This window comes from Aythya marila (assembly GCF_965140915.1).
Source record: "Aythya marila genome assembly, chromosome: 7".
Taxonomy (NCBI): Eukaryota; Metazoa; Chordata; class Aves; order Anseriformes; family Anatidae; genus Aythya; species Aythya marila.
This window is the reverse complement of record NC_139048.1, coordinates 29,617,191-29,635,271: the sequence shown is the minus strand read 5'-3', so window position 1 is coordinate 29,635,271 and position 18,081 is coordinate 29,617,191. Positions and strand designations below refer to the sequence as shown.

The 18,081-nt window shown below is 43.2% G+C and overlaps 1 protein-coding gene across 11 annotated transcripts in view; it reads right to left on the bottom strand.

The window, feature by feature from the left end:
- SGMS1 (sphingomyelin synthase 1) overlaps positions 1-18,081 on the bottom strand; it is an 88,957-nt gene that overhangs the window by 39,805 nt on the left and 31,071 nt on the right. Inside the window, exons 1-2 of one of the 11 annotated variants that reach the window (XM_082764962.1) lie at positions 15,844-15,871; positions 11,797-11,863 (exon numbers count right to left, since the gene is read on the bottom strand). The exons of 8 other annotated variants lie outside the window; for them this stretch is intronic. The gene's annotated coding sequence lies outside the window, so the exon portion shown is untranslated. Of the gene's footprint in view, positions 1-11,747; positions 11,864-15,843; positions 15,872-18,081 lie in introns of those variants that run through there. 2 more of the 11 variants (XM_082764955.1, XM_082764963.1) reach the window with 2 other exon arrangements.

Genomic DNA, 18,081 nt, shown 5'->3' with positions numbered 1-18,081 from the left:
TGAAATACAAGGAATCTGCAAGCTTACAGAGGTGTGACATTCATCATCACGGAGCTACCTCCAGCTGAGCTGAAGGGAACAAAAAGCAGAGCTGTAACAATGCTTTTGTGCAAAAACAGGAAAGGAAGACTGAGTAGCCTAACCCAGAGATAAGAAGAGAAACAAAAACAAAACCTAAAAAAAGCAACTGAAAAAAATGAAGTAGCTTTACCTTCTCACACCTCTGAAGGAAGGTAAGTCATAGAACAGGCAACAGTTTTTAAAGCAAAGCATTCCTCTCCCCTTAAATTGCTAAACAGCACTCCTTCCAAAGCAGAGCTTTAATGAAGGAGCTACACTCTTGCCTTTTCAGGAAGCGTTTTACATGGCCCAGCATGATGGCACATTTCTTGCTGGCTGCCGATGGCTGATACCAGCACAATGCAAAAGCTGGTGTGAGTTCAAAGCCTGATCCCTTATTTCTAGGATCAACACCTACTAAAGGTCACATTCAGATCACTACACTTAAACAATATAAATCCCTACATTCACCACACATACTCCACAGAGAAAGTATCCCAAAAACCTTTTAAGCACTCTTTCCCCCCTTGAGTAATCCGATTCTGGTCACTGATGCAACATATCAGCAAAAACATGCCATACGACCATTAAAAGAAAACAACCAACCAAACAGCTCTGTTTGCTTCAAAACACTTAAAAGTGAGTCCTCACGTTATTGTTGAATGCACTGTTTTAATGATTTGGAACATAAAGCCCATTCACTTCAAGACAAACCTTTTTGCTTTTAACTACTGTGTGACTAGGTGCTTATTTGAAATGAAGTACCAACTACTGCACTGAATTACTGTTTGCTATGAGAACTAAATCCCCTCCTTCATTCAGCATTTAGTATCACGATATGCTGAACAACCTACACCACTTTAAAATTGGTGTTTACTACTCCACTTCAACACTTTCACCTTCAAATGAAGTGACCTAGTTTATAGTAAACTCACTGTGCAATCCATAACACAGATCTCTCCAGAATTGCTGTGAATGCAACAAGTCTTGTGTCCTCAACCTTATTACTTCTTCTAGCTCCGAGCTGTTTTTTAAACCACTTTTCCTACACTGAAATGCCTTTGTAAAGAAAATACAGAGTTGAGGATGTGGGTAAGTTTTTAACAGCTTTAACGGATGATCTTTCAGCACATTTGCTTTATGACCCAGAAATGAAGCATGTTTTATTAATAAGGTCAAATCCTCATCTCTAGAAGCAATCTGTTCTGGCCATCAGTTTTCCACCCTTCTGAGGGTTTTCAACCAGTGGATGTGTGTATTTCTGTTTGATATAATGTGATCTTAAACAGGTCTGTAGCAAAAAAAAAAGTGTAGTGGACAAAAAAAAAAAAACACACTAAACTCAGTAGTAAATATGATATAGAGGAAAACCCAAGACTATTTCTTCTGTATTAAGGCATTAACAGCCATTACATCTTCTGTGTGCAAAGCAGCTGGGTGGACATTTGCTTTTGAAACCGAAGAAATCTCATTAAATTTACCTTAATGGGGTTCTGATATACACTAGAAGCATTAATAAATACTTAAAATTCTATTAAGTCAACCTTTTAAACTAACTTCCAGAAATGCTGGGTTAAGTATTTAGGCGTATCAGACACCAAGGGTGTTCCTGGAATTCTGTGAAACCCTCATCAGCTCCAGCAACTGAGTTTCCAGAGAGGAACACTGTGTCATTCGTGTGACTCACAGACCAACGTCCGGACGAAAACACATTTCTGTTTAGGGGTTTTTATTATTTATTTATTTTTAAAAAAAGCCACTACCTGTTTTTAGGCCAAACCATGATACCCAAACAAGAAATCTTTCCTCCAAAGGAGCCAATTTCAGCCTCCTTGAATACGTGTGGAAGAGCAAAGGTTTATTTTAAAATCACTAGCAAAAACGACGATTACACACAGCCTGCCAGCAAACCAGAGTCATCTGAAAACTCAGCTGAAAGCCTCCCCTGCTGCTCCTCTTTCAGAAGTCCATTAGGAAATCTGTCACGCTTTTGTATTTTAACACGTGATTGTACTTTGACCCTATGCCAGTTTTGCAACCTCCTGATGCTGCAGCTGGCCGATCTGTTCCAGGCAGCTCCCGGCTCACCCCCTGCACCCAGCCCTGCACACAGTCACGGGACTCCAATGAATTGCGACAGCTCTGGGAAATCACAAGTGCCCCAGCACCCTGTGTGCTCCCTGTGCCTGCCAGCTGTAAAAAGGTTTGCAGAAACACCAACAGGATCTGCATGATACCAGAGGAGGTCCTCCAGGAGATGAGACTTTTCACTGCAGATGAAGCCAGTACATCGTCCCAGCTGTGCAAACAGCCTGGATCTCGCTCAAGCCTCATCTAACTGGAAGTATCTTTGCGGACATGTTCATCCCATGTGAAACACCACGGTCACATGTTAGACTGTCAGTGAAACACCTTTATTTTCTGAGGTGGCTCTGCCATTAGGCACTGGAACGGTGTGGTGGAGTGCAACTCCCAGAGCCGCTTTGGAAGGCGATCCAAGCAAGCCAAGGTGGCACACCGTGTTCCTGCCATTCGCCTTCACATCAGAGGTGCATGAAGAGGCACCTGGCTCAACGCAAGCGTTCAATACCAACGCTGTTGTGTTGCAACCCAGGAGAGTGAAGCTTTCAGTAAAGTGACACAGGACAAGCTGCTCTTTTCAAACTCCCCACTGCAACCAGCATTTTTCACGTGGCAGGCAGTTTTCCACACGTGGCTCTGTCCCACATCCAGCTGCAGTGTTCCCTGCCTATGGAGTGCCACTCCTTTTCCCTATCCACGTACTCTTTTCTTCTCAGAAGTATCATTATCCAGGTGTGTCCAAATCCTTTGGCTAAGGAAGTCATCACCTAAGAACATTAAGTTGGTTGTAGTTCTTCTAAAACCAAAATTTCAACCCAAGGGCCTATGCTTATAGGCACGCCAAATTTTGTGTGCCTAAACCAAAAGAGCATTTCTTCACCAAATACCATTACAGGACACGGACAGATCTTTCCACAAAGAGTTCATTCTTTTGTTATTTACCCTACATCTTGCTACAACAGTGCTGCTTTTGTACACCTGTAGTCTGACAGATGTAGTCAGACCTGTGCTCTGACTTCTTTAAAGCCTTGGACAGAGCAAGTATATACTGCTTGCCTGCTTTGAAACATGGCATATAACAATGAATGTCAGCTGCTGCTGCCATCCAAGGGAGAAATAACGAGCCTTTCAGAAAAACACCCTCACTGATCTAAAGCAAGGCTGGCTGAATATAGCAAGTCACTAATTTATTATGCATAAACAGAGACAATGTGTCCATACTTGGGCTTATGCAGAGCGTTGCAAGGCAAATGATTTTCCTTTCAGAAAATAAAGGAGTTCATACTGAAAGCACATTTCATTAATGCACAGAACCGCCAGATTGTCAGCCTGCCGCCCAGCAATCCCTTTTTTTTTTTTGTAGCAGTGAGATTTGAAACAGTACTAATGCTGATCTCCACACAAAGAAGGAGCAGAGAAGTGAGAGAGGAATATTTCATTTCTTCCCATTTCTTCTGTTCTTCAGCAGCAGAACTTCACCCTTCCACAAATACCAACTTCACACTCTGCAGATGCTATCTCTTGCCATTCAGAGGAGTTTCTTATTAACCTAGAAAACCCAAATGGACTTTCCCGTACCAGTGAAATTTGCATCTTAAAACAAAACAAAAAAGGCAAGAGTTAATGGGTGACTGCATTTTGTGCCAGAGGTCAATGACAGGGCTTCTGGGTGTGGAAAGGGTTTTTTTCCTGTCAATGATAAACCAGCTCAGTCTCACATCCCGAGTATTGTTTGCATACCATTAAGAGCCGCACTGGACACAAACCAGAGAGAAATCCAACTCCTTGCCCTGCGATGTATTTCTGAGGCACGTCACTGGGGTGATTAAACTCTCCCAAACATACAACCTGGACCTGCTGTTCATGCAGCAAGCATCTTCTCTCTCATGCCCAGGCAGCAGAATGTGGAGGCCACACACCCCACTTAAAGACTCTGAAGATGACATAGCCAGATGCCTCCAGCTCTTTTTTTTTTTTCCTCCAGCATAACCAAAACTAAACATTCACAAGTTAAACTGCACTGACTCAGACATACCCGTCTATCCAATGACTTATTAATAAAAATGAGGTGGATTAATACTGCAAAGCAGGACTTCAGTTATCCACTTCCTCCATCCCAAGGGCAAAGGGAATAACACAACAGAAGCCATAAGGAGCTGTAACATGGCACACTGTTATATACCCAGTATTCTGTGTTGTGGAGCAGCCATTAGCAGAGCTTCACAGATGGGCAAGCTGTGTGATGCCATCACCCTATGCATGGCCTCTTCACACAGCTTCTCCCCAGCATGCTGCAAGTGCCAAAAGCTTACCTGGGTTCAAGGGATGATCAGATGAATGCAGATGAATGAAGACGAAAATACAATGCTCAGCAAGCCTGATTCATTAATCACAGAAGGTTGAAAGAGCTTATTAGAGAGGTGTGTTTCTGGCCCTTTATGCTCCTCCCCAGAAAGGGCAAATTCAGCAGTGCTGCCATAGGCACAACACAGGCTGTTTCTGGCATAACTCAAAACCCAGCTGTACTTACATCTCTGCCAATGGCCAGAGTGAGATAAAGGTGTTCCCAGTTCCTATTCTTGCACACTGGCCTGCTATATCTTGCTTTTATAGCCTTGACTGCTGCTTGCTACTTTGAGTTCTGCTTAAGTGCAGCATCGATTTCTAAATCTCAGGGAGCTAGGTATTTGAGCATGATGAATGTGCATAGGTTTGATTCGCATGTAGCAGATTTTGTTTCATCTTGCTTTCTATTAGTACTGTTAGCTATAATGGCCAAGAATAGCTCTACAGCCTGTATACAGCCTTACTTGACAAACTACTATCATTTTATCAATCTTAAAAAAAACACACAAAACCCATAAATATACTACGCTATATGCACAGAGTAGCTAATGCTAAATCAAGCCATGCTAACATACCTTTCCCCTTGCATGCACGAAGTACATTCTGGATGGCATTTGTGCCTTTTTTTTTTTTTTTTTTAACACCAATTAGAATGGAAAGACCACACTCACATTTTTCAAACATTTACCAGATCTCTTCTATGCCACACAACAAACCATCATGCCATTCTGAACTCACTATTAATCCTGCAAGTCCCTGTGTGATCAAAATGGAGACAAGGAGAATCATTCTTCTTGACACCCTGCGGTCTCTCAAGTATTTCCCAGTGAAATCCAAAAAACTGGATAATTGGATCAAGCTGATCCTGCCCAACTGGGTGAGGTAGATGTAAATAAACTGAACCCCACCACCCTTCCCATGCTCTTGGAAACTCAATTTACAGGAAATGCCCATTTATTTTTAAAGTTCATAACTCCTCCCAAAGGATGACACTACTTCAATGCTGCATGCTATGATTTCCTAGAGTAAAAGGAGATTATTTTTTCCCCATCCACACTAGAGAGGCCTAATCCAAAACAATATTTCCGCAGACCTTCTACTGACAGTTAAACACTGTGTTTCATAAAAATCCCAGTCAAAGGTTTCACCCCTACAACTACAGCTCACAAAAAGCAATTCTATAATGAGTTGAAAATATCTAATTCAGAAGGGTAAAGGTACATATCTGAGCTTTCTGAAGAGGTGGGCTTACTTTCTTGTCTTGTTTATTTGTGTAGCAGTAGTACAGTTGCTGTGTGGTCTGCTTTTCCACAAAACTGCAATGCTTAGACATACCCAACCCCATACCCTATTACTGTCTTCTACAGCTCACAAGTACCAAAAGGTAGCAAACGCCATTTAAAACACCAGTAAACACACACCTAAACCAAAAGCAAGCTGTGGGATTTTGCAAACTATCCTTAGGAGCGGAAGTAGAGACTATTCAGTCTATAGAGAGTTTTCATAAAAATGGAACAGTCCTGGGAAGTTCTGCAGTGCCTAGAATACCAACAAGGAGTTAAAATTCAGTTTTACAGTAATGAAATCACTTCCCTAATGTTTTTTGGAGGGGGAAAACAAAAAACCTCCTCCCTGCCCCCCATACAAATTACAGCAAGTTTAGTTTGCTGCTGCAGCCCTCACATATACGGGAGATAGGACAGGCAATCCCTGAGCAATGACGACTACATCCAATCGTGATATGAGCAAATTCTGCTGGATTGTCAAAGCATCCCCGTCCCCAAGCCAAAAGGCTTTAATCAACTTTGAATCACAGATCCTTTCTAAAACAGCGTGATCGTGTTTAATGATAGCCTACCCCCCAAAAAAAAACAAAAAAAAAAAAACAAAAAAAAAACAGAAGCACACATGATTGAAGTTAAGGGTTCTGTAGGGCATTTGTTACCAGATTAGCTAACCTGCAAAAGGCCCTTTACCTTCACAAGCTTACTGTCCTTCCAAGGTGGTGATAATTTGCCACTTGTCGGGTGCTGCATTCTTGTTAAGAGCAGAAAAAGGAACACTGTCTTGCATGTTTGGTTTTGGTTTGGCTCAGATGCAGAGATTTCTTCCAAAGAAAACACTGCAACATCACAGGGCGCATATATAAACGTGTGCACGTGCACATACCCACCAGAGGAGAAGAAATATAGCCCTCATGTAGATGTTCAGTTATGTTAGCAAGGACGTAAGGAGGGGAGAATACAAGACAGAAAGTCCTTATTTTTCTACAGCTACATGCACGGTGCTGACTTAAACACAAGCCAGGCTGAATGCTCCAAGATAAATATTGCATCTATCCAATCATGTCATATTCCTGACTGTTGCACGAAGACGTGCTATTGCTGCTTGGGACAAACTGCCACCTTGGTAGTTTACAAACATTTTCGCATGTCCAAATCAAACTTCAGGAAAGCCAACCTCACCTGAGACACCTGAAGGTGTGTGAGCAGATAAGGAAGCATCTGCAGGGCATTACAGGGAGAGCTCTCACACTGTTCCTGGAAGCTCAGCACACCTGGGTACTGCTCTGAAGCACCCAAACACTACTGCATACAGCATGGGGAGGTCAGCCAGCACTTCCATAAATCCAATTTCTGAGACCATGGAGACATGGTGGGGTAGTTACCATGACTGGATGAACATCTGGATGCATAGAGGTTGTTTAGGAAGAGAAAGACAAGCTCTTGAGGGGACTTCCACCACCACAGTATCTACTGGAGGAACAACACAGCAGAGCACAAGCAATTGAGGAGGTTTCTGTGTGCACTGGTGACAAATTCCTAACACAGGTAGATCAGGGAGCCAACAAGGAGAGGTGCTCTGTGGGACCTCATGCTTGCTTTCAGGAGAACAGACTTCAGCATCTTCAGGAATCTGCTTCAAAGTATCCTAGGGGGTACTTTGTGGGACTTGTACCCAGGGGATACCAGTCACTAGTGGTCTACCCAGGGATTGACACGAGATTGACACGAGAACTAATACTGTTTACCTCTTCAGCAATGACCTGGAAGATGGGCAAACTTTATCCCCAGCAAGTTTGCAGATGACAAAACAGGGATGAGTGGCCAAAACACCAGATAGTGCTATTTGGATGTACCTTGACAGTCTGCAGCAAAGGACAGGGAGGAACCTAATGAAGTTCAAATGAATGAAAATGTCTTTCACCTGGGGAAGGGTAACTCCATGCACCAGTACATGCTGGGGTCGATGGACTGCACAGAATTACCAGAGCATGCCCAGCAAGTGGCTGTAACGATGACTAAAGGACTGGGCTCTCTCTGCTATGGGGGGAGGCTGAGAAAGCTGGGACTGTTCAGCCTGCAGAAGACTCAGGGAGAGACAGGAGAAAACAAACAAGCTGCATTGCATCCTTGAGGTTGAAATTCAGCTTTCGCAGTGGCTCACCTTTAGAACTGTTTGGCTCAAACTCTGCTTTCTCAACACATCTTTTCTCTCTTAGAGCCTCCATCTCCCTCAAGCTTTGCCTGGCTTTGTTGTTTATCATTTGTTTGGTTTTTGGGGTGGTAGTAGTGTTTGGTTTGGATTGTTGGCTGTGGGTTTTTTGTGGTTCTGTTCTTTTTGAACGTCACCTTTTGGTGAATGCCCTTCCTCACCCATGGTTTAAAAACCCCTCAACCTTACAAGTGCTCTGCATTGCCTCTACAAGATGAAAGATGATTCGTTTCTTTCATGAGGAAGCAAGAAGAATCAGACACGGATACCCTCTAGATTGACTAGCTAAAACCTTCATTGACTTGACAGACATTTACTTCCTGCTGGTATAACATAACAGAAGTGCTAAATATTTTGTTTTTAAAGCCAAATGTTAAATTAAAAATGTAATTTCTTTAAATCCCCAATATTCCCTGTTTTCACAACTGGAAGTGATCTGCCAAAGAAAGATCAGTGAGGAGTACAAAGCTGATCCTATCCACTAAGATTTCACCCTAAAGGGAAGCTCAGAAACATGGAATTCAGAATTTTATACAAAAGCTCAAGATAAAACATGTTACTACCCAAACATTAGCGCGTTTGTCTTTACTGGTTCTCAGTTTAGCACACCTCCTCCTCCTTTTCCTCTCTTTGCGAATAGAGAGTAGGCTGGGGGCTGAGCAGGAGAGAGCAATGAGCTCTACCAGGACAGCTGGCATATTTGCAGCCAGGACACTTCTGGTCTTTCCCTCCCAGCAGAAAAACAAAACAAAACAAACCTTAGCAACATTTTTACACTGGCTGTATATGTTTGTTCACAGGTATTTAAAGGCCATTCGCAGTCCAGGTTTCTTGCCACATTTTCAAACCTGAAATGTACAGAGGCCCAGGCTGTAAGGGGCTTGGGAAGGGGGTAGAAGGGGTGCTGGCAAGTCCAACCCCTGCTCCGAGCTGAGGCTGGCTCTGAAACCAGATGAAAGGTAAATTTTGTGGTAGGGTTTATCAGTGAGCAATACCACATTTCACAATGGAGCTAGGGAATGTTTTTTTAGAGACTATGCATTTGTATCTGCCAAGCTAGATTTTAATATAATGCATCAGATGAACACAGAGACAGCCCTGAACCTATATAAATTCATTACACTGATTTCTAGGTGTTAACAAGGGCTCAGATTCTCAGCTCACCACAAAGTTCTGTGTTCAGAAATCCCACAGCTGTAAACATGAAAATGAGACCAGCATATTGAAACATCAAAGCAATTCATCCTACTGAGGCCAAGGAGTTGGTTTCTTTACAATTGCAGCACTCTCCCTGCACACAAGAAACCCCATTTACATGGTACTTTTCTCTTGGGCAGTATAAGCCACCATTTCATACTGAATTAAAACCAATAAAGCAGAACCAACTGAACACAAAGACAACTACAGAATTCTCTCCAGACTTTCAAGAAGAAAGAGAAGGTATTAATTACAGCCCAACTCATCTCCTCACTGCCCTAAGAGCATCACCAATGAAGACTCTATAACGTGCATTGTCACTGGTGTTTAAATCGGGGGGTTGGGTTCTCATGAAGCTGGCCTGATAGCACCCTTGAGACGAGGGGAGCAGCTTCAGGCACCAGCCTGCTGGATGCCTCTTACCTGTACCTCCTGACTGGCTCCAGCTCTACTGCAAAGATCTGAACACAGGTTGTCCTCCACAACCAAACTGCTCTCAGGTACTCTTGGTCAATTAATGCGCTGCTGAATGTCACCATTAGCAGTCGCCACCACTAGGAAGCTGCCCAATTTAGGTTCAGGCAAGGGGAAGAAGTGTCAGAGAGGAACTACTATTTATATGTAATACTGCCATGAGCTGCTTTCAAACAGCAGCATACTTTACTGCCTGCAGGCTGGTTAACACTGAGCCTCTGCATTCGTGTTTCACCTTTTTGACACTCTCTAGGTAAACAGTAGCTAATATTATTTCTTAGGAGTCCTGTGCAGTGGTTTTCAGCTCTACTTAATGATTAAAGCAGACACTTGTGTCAGACCAGAAAGGTTTTGTGGTTTTATACACACTAACCTGCTTGTAAAACCAATGCCCTTCCCCAGTAATAGAGCAGCTCCACTGTGAGAGGGGCATCTGAGCCATGAGATGCCAGTAGATGTTCAGACACAGCCACTGCTCCACAAAACACACAGGGACACTGTCATTGTTTTGCTGGATCCACTCAGGACAGCTTGTGCTGTTGCTGCTAGCAGAATAACCAGCATTTTGGTTAAGTCACGGGGTATCATAAGTACTACAGAAAAAAGCAAGACCAGATGCATACAGACACACACATACAGGTATATGTTATCAGAAAGCTCAAGGGAAAAATACGTATCAGACAAGAGAGACTCTCTCCTGTCCCAAAGCAGCAGGTATCTCTGACAACCGGGCTCCAGCCGAGGCAGCTGCAGCCTGTCCCCTACATGTATTTTCTCAGTGGATCAAGGTCAGAAACAGCAGCTTTTTCATTACAGGCTCACACAACAGGAATCTCACCCTAATGACAAAAATAACCACATTACTTTCTTCAGTACAGCTTGCGACAGAATGGCATGACTAAGACTGACATGGTAGCTCTTTCTCTTGGGTAAGAAAGGCTACAGGACTATCCACAATCAATGATTTTATAAGCTCAAGATGACTTCAGCAGAAGAGACTTACATTATTTATGAATTGCTTGCAATACCAAGATATTCACCAAAACCCTCTGTAAGTCACTGCACTGCTTAGTGTCTCTTGCTGCTAAAAGCACGACTATTTGTTAACGCAGCTGAAGAATCTACTTGCTACCCTACTAAGTAAAAAACCTCGAGTTTCTGCAGGCATTATGCATCTCAAACAAACAGGTTGTGGGGGGGGGGGGGGGGGGGGGAGGGAAAGAGAGCAAAAAGTTAACAAGATCTCTTTCACTCCCTGATGCTAGGCTGAGCAGCTGTGCTCACAGTTTCACTTCAGCATCCAAAAATGGTCCACGGCCTTCCAGGGCTCTCAGTGCTAAATGACAGATGACCGCCAAGGTTCACTGGTAAAGGTTTATTACAGACTGCCATTCTAATTTTAGCCTCTGGACATTTTTAGGACCAATAAATAAAGTCTAAAACCCCAGAGACCAAATAATCCACATACGGATTCTCTCCTGCTTGTACTATTTCAGAAAGTCATTCAGAGCTACAGGGACTTTTATTTTTATTTTAAATCACTGTTTAACTTCTTGTTACTGGAAGCAGTAAATTACACCACAGTGTTGACCAGACTGTGCAGGAAATCAAGCCCAGCAGAAAGGAAGGAGACACAGATTCCCACAGGAAATAAGAGATTCCAACAGAAATCCTCCACCACTATTATAACACATAGTGGGGAACAAAAACCCCATTTCCTTGACTTTCCATGTCAAAATACAGTAGAGTTCCCCACTCCAGTACAACTCTGCCATAGGCTTTTTCGAATAATTATATCTGGGCTCATACGGGCTCTGTCAGTCCCTGCAGAGCCATTTCATCCACCCAAACTCTCCAGAAGCATCCTTTGGGATGCTTTTGAGCTTCTCCTCAAGCCTTCTCCTTTCATCTTCACGCATCAAAGCCAGCTACGCTGTCAAGGTTCAGCAAGTTTCCTGCCCAGCTCCGCAGTTTCCAGCGACAGACCATAAAAATGTTAGAGGGAACAGCTCAAGTCCTCCCTTGTGCAGACCAGACCAGCCAACTTAAGTGGTATCAGCTCAAGGACAGACCTTCTGCACCACTGGCATTACCTGTGGACATTCCTCCCAGTGCTACACCTCTTCATGCAGCTGTTATTACCTGCAGATGTTGATCACAGCAGTATAAGAAGTCTTCTCGTGGACTAGAATAAGTTCAGGATCTCTGGCTGGAAGCACAAAGAAAAGAAAGCTGCAGATCTACTGGACAACTGATTTGTTCTTAATTTTAATTCCTACAGAGGTAATTCCCTAGGTGCAACTCAGACACGTGACGGTGTGTTTTGAGGCCAATGGTAAAACAAAAAACCACCACCGATGAAGAACCGGCCTGTCCCTCAGTGACCCAGCTGCCTGCAAGGCTAAGCCTCACTTGCAGACAGCACTGTGCTGTTGCCAAAAGGCTTTCCCCAGCAATTCTGATGGAGTCCCATAAGACGGATAATACACCTCTCTGTACTTTCTGTAGTCAACCCTTCACAGGAGCCAGATACTCACCTTATTACAATAGCTGCTCCTTGTTTTGTTCTACCTGCTACACAAACAGGCATTCCTTGCAATATAAAAGCTGAATTCCCCTGTTACAAATCTGCAGAATATGCATGGAGACAAAGCAACAGCAGGTGATGTCTGTGCAGGGGCTCATCTTCCCCCTGACCTACAGCCCAAAAGGGCGATGATCCCAGGGGGAATCTTCTCTGCCTGTCTGGGTCCCACAGAGTTCTCTCGTCATCTCACTACTCCCAAGGTGCAGGGCAGGCCTCTGCCCTTCCGACCCAGATGTTCTGCACCATTCCCTCCCTGGCCATCTCCAGAGCTGACCCCTCTGCTCCAGGGTTTCCCTCTGTTATGCTATTTTCTAAGCGAGGGAGGAGACCACAGCAATTCTCCGTGGTGAGAGGACATTAGCACAGCCCAAGCAGAGCAGCTAGGGACCTCATTTCCTTAGCCATTTCCTATCTGTGCTGCTACAAGGTCTTGCCCTCCCACTATGCCAAAGCACTGTAGCTTTGCTGCTGCTGACAGTTTGGCTTGTTTGGAGGGTTCCTCCTCACCCCTGCTTGTTTCTTTTAAGCCATAAACCGACATAACCATAGCTCTAAAAATAAAAATGCAAAAGCTACCACAAGGACCTTCACAGCACAGCAAAAATTTAAGTATATCATCAGTGTAACAGCACTTTCCCACACAGTAACTCAAAACCTCAGCAGTACCAACGAAATGCAATAATAAAATATTTAAAGGAGCCTAGGCCATGAGACAATACCAGATAAAAGTTACAGACGTTTGTTGGAAAAAAAAACAACAAACATTGCAGCCTGCTCACACCATTTCAGATGCAGCTCCCCACATAAATGTAAGATCCCCATATCAATTCTCTTTGCTATACACCACACAGTCCTCCTTCCTCCAGCTCCAACTTCTCAAACTGCAGCTGCAATCTCCAGTTTCCTCAAGTGGGAAGCTAATTTCAGTGCTGCATTCCTCAAACAGTGGCATAGTAGTATTTTGCATCAGATGATAGTGAGTAAACAGCATATTGTTAACCATTTCAAGACAGACCAAGCATCAGCAGTTCAGCAGGTACAAGCAATCACTGCAGGCAGCTTCCAAAGCCTGGCTGATATATGTGAGCAGCAGGAAATACTGGAGGTGAAAGCACAGGCTTTTGGTGGGAAAAAGAATGACAAACTGGACTGCAAGGTAGCTGATACAGTTTTTAATCTTATCTAGATGAAGATACCTTCTCTACCTATTAAATATTCTACATTTACTTAAACATTTAAATTATAAACTTCTGATTACAAGGTAGCAGTCCTCAGACACTGAACCCATATCCACACAAACTGCTCATCTTCAAAGGATGTTATTCCTCTTGCCTTTGAACATACATATGATTTTCTGTCCTGAGAAGCAAACTTCCTATTGTTTGTGTTAGAAATCTTTAGCCATGGACTTTAAACTCCCTGTCTTTCTCCTGACACTTACTTTTGTTTCCAGCACAGTCAATGGTTGCATACTCTTAATATTATTCACATTACATCACTTTCCACATCATACTTGTGCTATACTGCTCTTTATTACTTCATTGCACTGGAAACTCAGTTCTTTTTCTTTAGTTCATTTCCTTCTCCCCTGCTGCCAGGAAGGACAGGCCAGTCTGGGAAGGACTCCTGAGCTCTCTCAATTTCCAATGAGTATTGGCAATTCAATGCTATAATCCAAGTGACGGAACAACAACAAAAAAAAAGCAGATGTATGAGATGCTTTTGTTTTGCTAGATGTTTTTGCAGATGTAAGAGTCAGCTTGGTAAACATGCTCACAGACTTGCAGAAATCTGCTCTCAAAATAAGAAGCACATGCTTTCACCCTTGGAAAGGTATAGTTTTTTTTCTTTTGCCTTTTTTTTTTTTTTTTTTTTTTTTTACACTAAGTCAGAGCTACTTCAATTAACAGCTAAAAGAAAGGCCAAGCACTTCGGCTGCCTAAGCAATTCATGGTTCAATCATCATATTCTAATATTCTATGCAGAAAATGCAGGGGAAAAAGTCAAGTGCAATTTAATAAACTCTCTCTGATTCCTGCTGTAAACAGACTTGCTTTTCTCCTGCAGTTAGAGGAGTGATTCTTTCCCTGCTGTTTTTGGGTGCCACAAGCCGCCCGTCGTTCGGAAGGAAGCACATTGCACTCCTGCTACGAGTGCCCAGCTCCAGCGAGCGCAAGGCCGCACGGAGCTGCAAAGCCAGCGCATGCGACCCAGCACCAAATACCTGGGCTGAGCCTCCCTCCCCTGCACTGGCACCGCTACAAAGAGCCCATGCAGACCAGAGGGGCTGTGTAATGCTTCCAGCTGTGCGTGTGCCTCTATGTATGTTGTGTGCCAGAGGACAGCTCAGCAGCCTGCTGAGAGCAAGCATCACGCAGTTCAACCACCCGCCACATCCAGGAAGCCGAAACTTGGTCAAAGCTACTTCTCCAAGCCTCCTTGCACAGAACTGTCCTGGCTGTACTCGCCCTGTCAAGTGCAGCAAAGAAAAGGAGCCCCAAAATGAGTCATTGCTATGCGCTGGTGGTGCCTTTGCTCCCAGAACTTCTGCTTTGCCTCTCTGCCACAGGAACCGAAACGACATCAACCTGCTCCTAACTGCAGCCACAGCAAACACATCCCTGCCAGGCAGCAAAGCTCTGCCACAGCTCCTCCAGTCTGTGCAAGCCACCTAGCAGCAAGAGCCCTTTTGTCAGAGCCCTGCTTAATTCTTTGCTCTGACAACTATTCCATCCCCCAAAGCAAAAAAATTTGATTTTACAGGGAAAAGTTCGGCCAGGTTTATTAGGTTTTAGAGGGGCTTGTACTAAGGAAGCAGTTACAAAGAGTCCAGCAGAGCTCGGAAGCAGGACACACAATGGGTTCAAAGTCTCCCATGCACTTCAAACACCAGACACTTTTCAATTAGGCGAGGAGCTACTGCTTTTGCAGCATTGGCTGACAGATGGTACTGCTGCTCTTTGGATACAATATAGGTAGCAGTAAATATTTAGGTGTAGAACAGAAAACGGGTGTAAGCAATACATTTTAAAAAACAAAAGCAGAATCCTAAATAATATCAACACATCCGAATGCAAAACCAAGAGCTTTTCTTCTAAGATATGTTAAATGTTGCTAATTAAAGATCAAGTCAGTAACTATATAAAACAGCTAAAAAGATGATGGAGTTTAAAAGAAAAAAAATCACCTAACAAGTTTCCAGCAGCAAAACCTGCTAACTGTAAGACTCAAACTGCAAATATAGCTTTGCTGCATGTTTTACCTCTGAGCCCAACAGATGCTTGTAGGAGATATACTTGTGGTTTGCAAGTTTCTCACACAAGCTTCAACATCCTGAATGGCAAACGCACAGCAAAAGCCCCCCCCAAAGCTTCGTGCAGGTTGAGAAATTAGGCTGGTGAGCACCTAGTTTTCTGGGTTTTCTGGGTTTGTTTTATTTTGTAAAGGCCAGTTGGGATTACCACAGGCAAATCATTTTGGTAAGTAAAAACATCACATCTTAACCCTCACCTTTTTTGAGCAAAGCAAATCTTATCCCACAGTCAGGTTATTCTGTTCGGTAGCAAAGCAAACGAGCTAAAAATGAAGGAAGAGAGAGTTACCATGGGATACCAAGATGCGTCACTTCTCATGGCTCTCTTGCTGCCATGTGACGTCTCAGCCCTGAGTGAAGAACTCAGCAGATGGGATAGAAAAAAAAAAAAAAAAGTAGAAAGATCTTTAGATTATAGCAAAGTTTAGGCTTTTAAATCCGATTTCCTAACTGCTTATAGCTATATATATAAATAATATTTATAAATTAAGCTATGGATCTACTGTCACTGTGCAATAAATACACGCTTTCCTGTCACTCACCTTTTACACTTTTTCAGTTCCTCATAGCAAATTCAGTCCAAGCACATTCAGAAATCCTGTTCTTACTGTCTTAAGAACTACCACTTGCTTTTTACAGGAAGCGAAGCAGGTCAACAGCTTTGTACCTCACTCGAAAAGACAGCTGAGGCCCCTTCATTGCAATAGACAAGAGCAATCAGAGAGCACCAGAGACAGAGAAGGGATCAGACGAGGGATAAATCACTACATATCTGCTCGTGAGGTTGCCAAGCAGGTCACTGAATCCATGCCTTAGGATGAAGCCTGTTGTGAACTGAGACTCATCCAGCATGCTGCCACTGCCTTCTCCAGCTTCAGGGCATCGCTATTCAGCTCTATGTCGCTGCAAAGCTGCTGTTTGTGTGCCTGTAAGCTCCATCCTTACCCGCACTTGGGTTTTCACCCCAGCCAGTCCAGCATAAATTTTTAAACATCTCCTCCTCAGTCTTTCCTCTCTACACAAAATGGTAAGTGGTTCACAGTTTATAGCTGCTAATTTCTTTCTAGCACATCAAATCCCCTCCGAAGGACTTTCTTCCATCTCTATTCTCCTTCTACTAGAGCCTCCAACACCCACACACTGCCAAGCCCCAGAATCTGAGAAATTTGGTGGTTTTACACAGTAGCTGAGTAAAACATACCCAGTAGTTCCAAGCAGTGTGCTGTGCAGGAAACCTTTCCCCTCCTCACTGCCCAGGTGACTTCAGCAGTGCAATCCCTTCAGCTATAACCTGAAGCTAAATGCCAACTTCTGATCACCTGAATCATTTGCCTCTACATGCCTGTTTCTCATTAGCTTCCAAGAAATTCAAATCATGAAGAAGCCAAGAGTTCCCACATCTAATCTGCTCCTCCAACTTGCAGCCCCAGTGTTAGCACAAATAGATATGACACGGCATTTGAAAACATAGTTAATTACATACATATAAAATTAAATTTCATGCTTCTGTAGCGAGTTTAGCAAAGAAGACACTACCTTCCTCTAAAACATTGCTTCAGTAGCCTCTCTCTCTGAGCCAGGAGATGCCATCTTTAATAGACACAGCTAGATTTTATCCTATCTCCTTTCAACCTCTGCTCTTCCAGCACCTGCAGCAGGGAATACCCACACTTAACTGCACACCACTGAAAACAAAGCATTACTCAAAGAAAAAAAACTTTCCCTTGTTATAAGCTTGTTGCTTCCTCATTTTATTTGAGGCTGCTTTTTTTTTGAATGGTGAGGGCCTGAGCAGAGTCATGCTCTACTCATGCTTTTCATAACATTCCTCTTCTCACTTCCTCCACTCACAACCATTTCTTCTCCAAGATGTAGAGCCAAAGTTTATACAGCTCCTCTTATACAAAAGCTGCTGTGTGCCTTTGATTACCTTCATCATCCTTTGCCACACTTTCCTTTTTTTTTTTTTTTTTTTTGAGATGGTAGAGCAGCTGGCATTGAGGACGCAGGGAATCATGGATATACAAATACATTTATAAAATATATTTAAAATGTATATATATTTAGCAGTAGCTTGTTGTTTTGTTCTCAAGAACATTCATTACCTTCTTTGCCTTTCTGGCTGTTGTGCAGCTCTCCAAATTAAATAAGAATAAAATTAAAGCCTTCCTCCCTCCTTGTATTTATTATTTCCTGATATAGTATCAGCAAAATGACCTGTATTGATGCGCACAGGAAAAACCTCTTGTTTTTTTGTGTTGTTGTTCTTGTTGTTTGTTTGTTTTTAGTTACCCTTAGCTACTTTGCAGCGTCACTAACCTCTCACCGTATACCAGATTCTTCACCTCCTCTAGGCTGGACACATGCTTGCTTCCTCTCTTCACGTGGGAGCAGCACACCCACTATATTTTGTGCCATGTTAGGCACAGCTTGCCAAGGGGCAGGGCTGTATCCCAAAATTCCTGCCAGGAAGTATTTTTTTTTTCCCCAGGGTTCAGTACCTGAAACTGCAAATTCCTCCCAACAC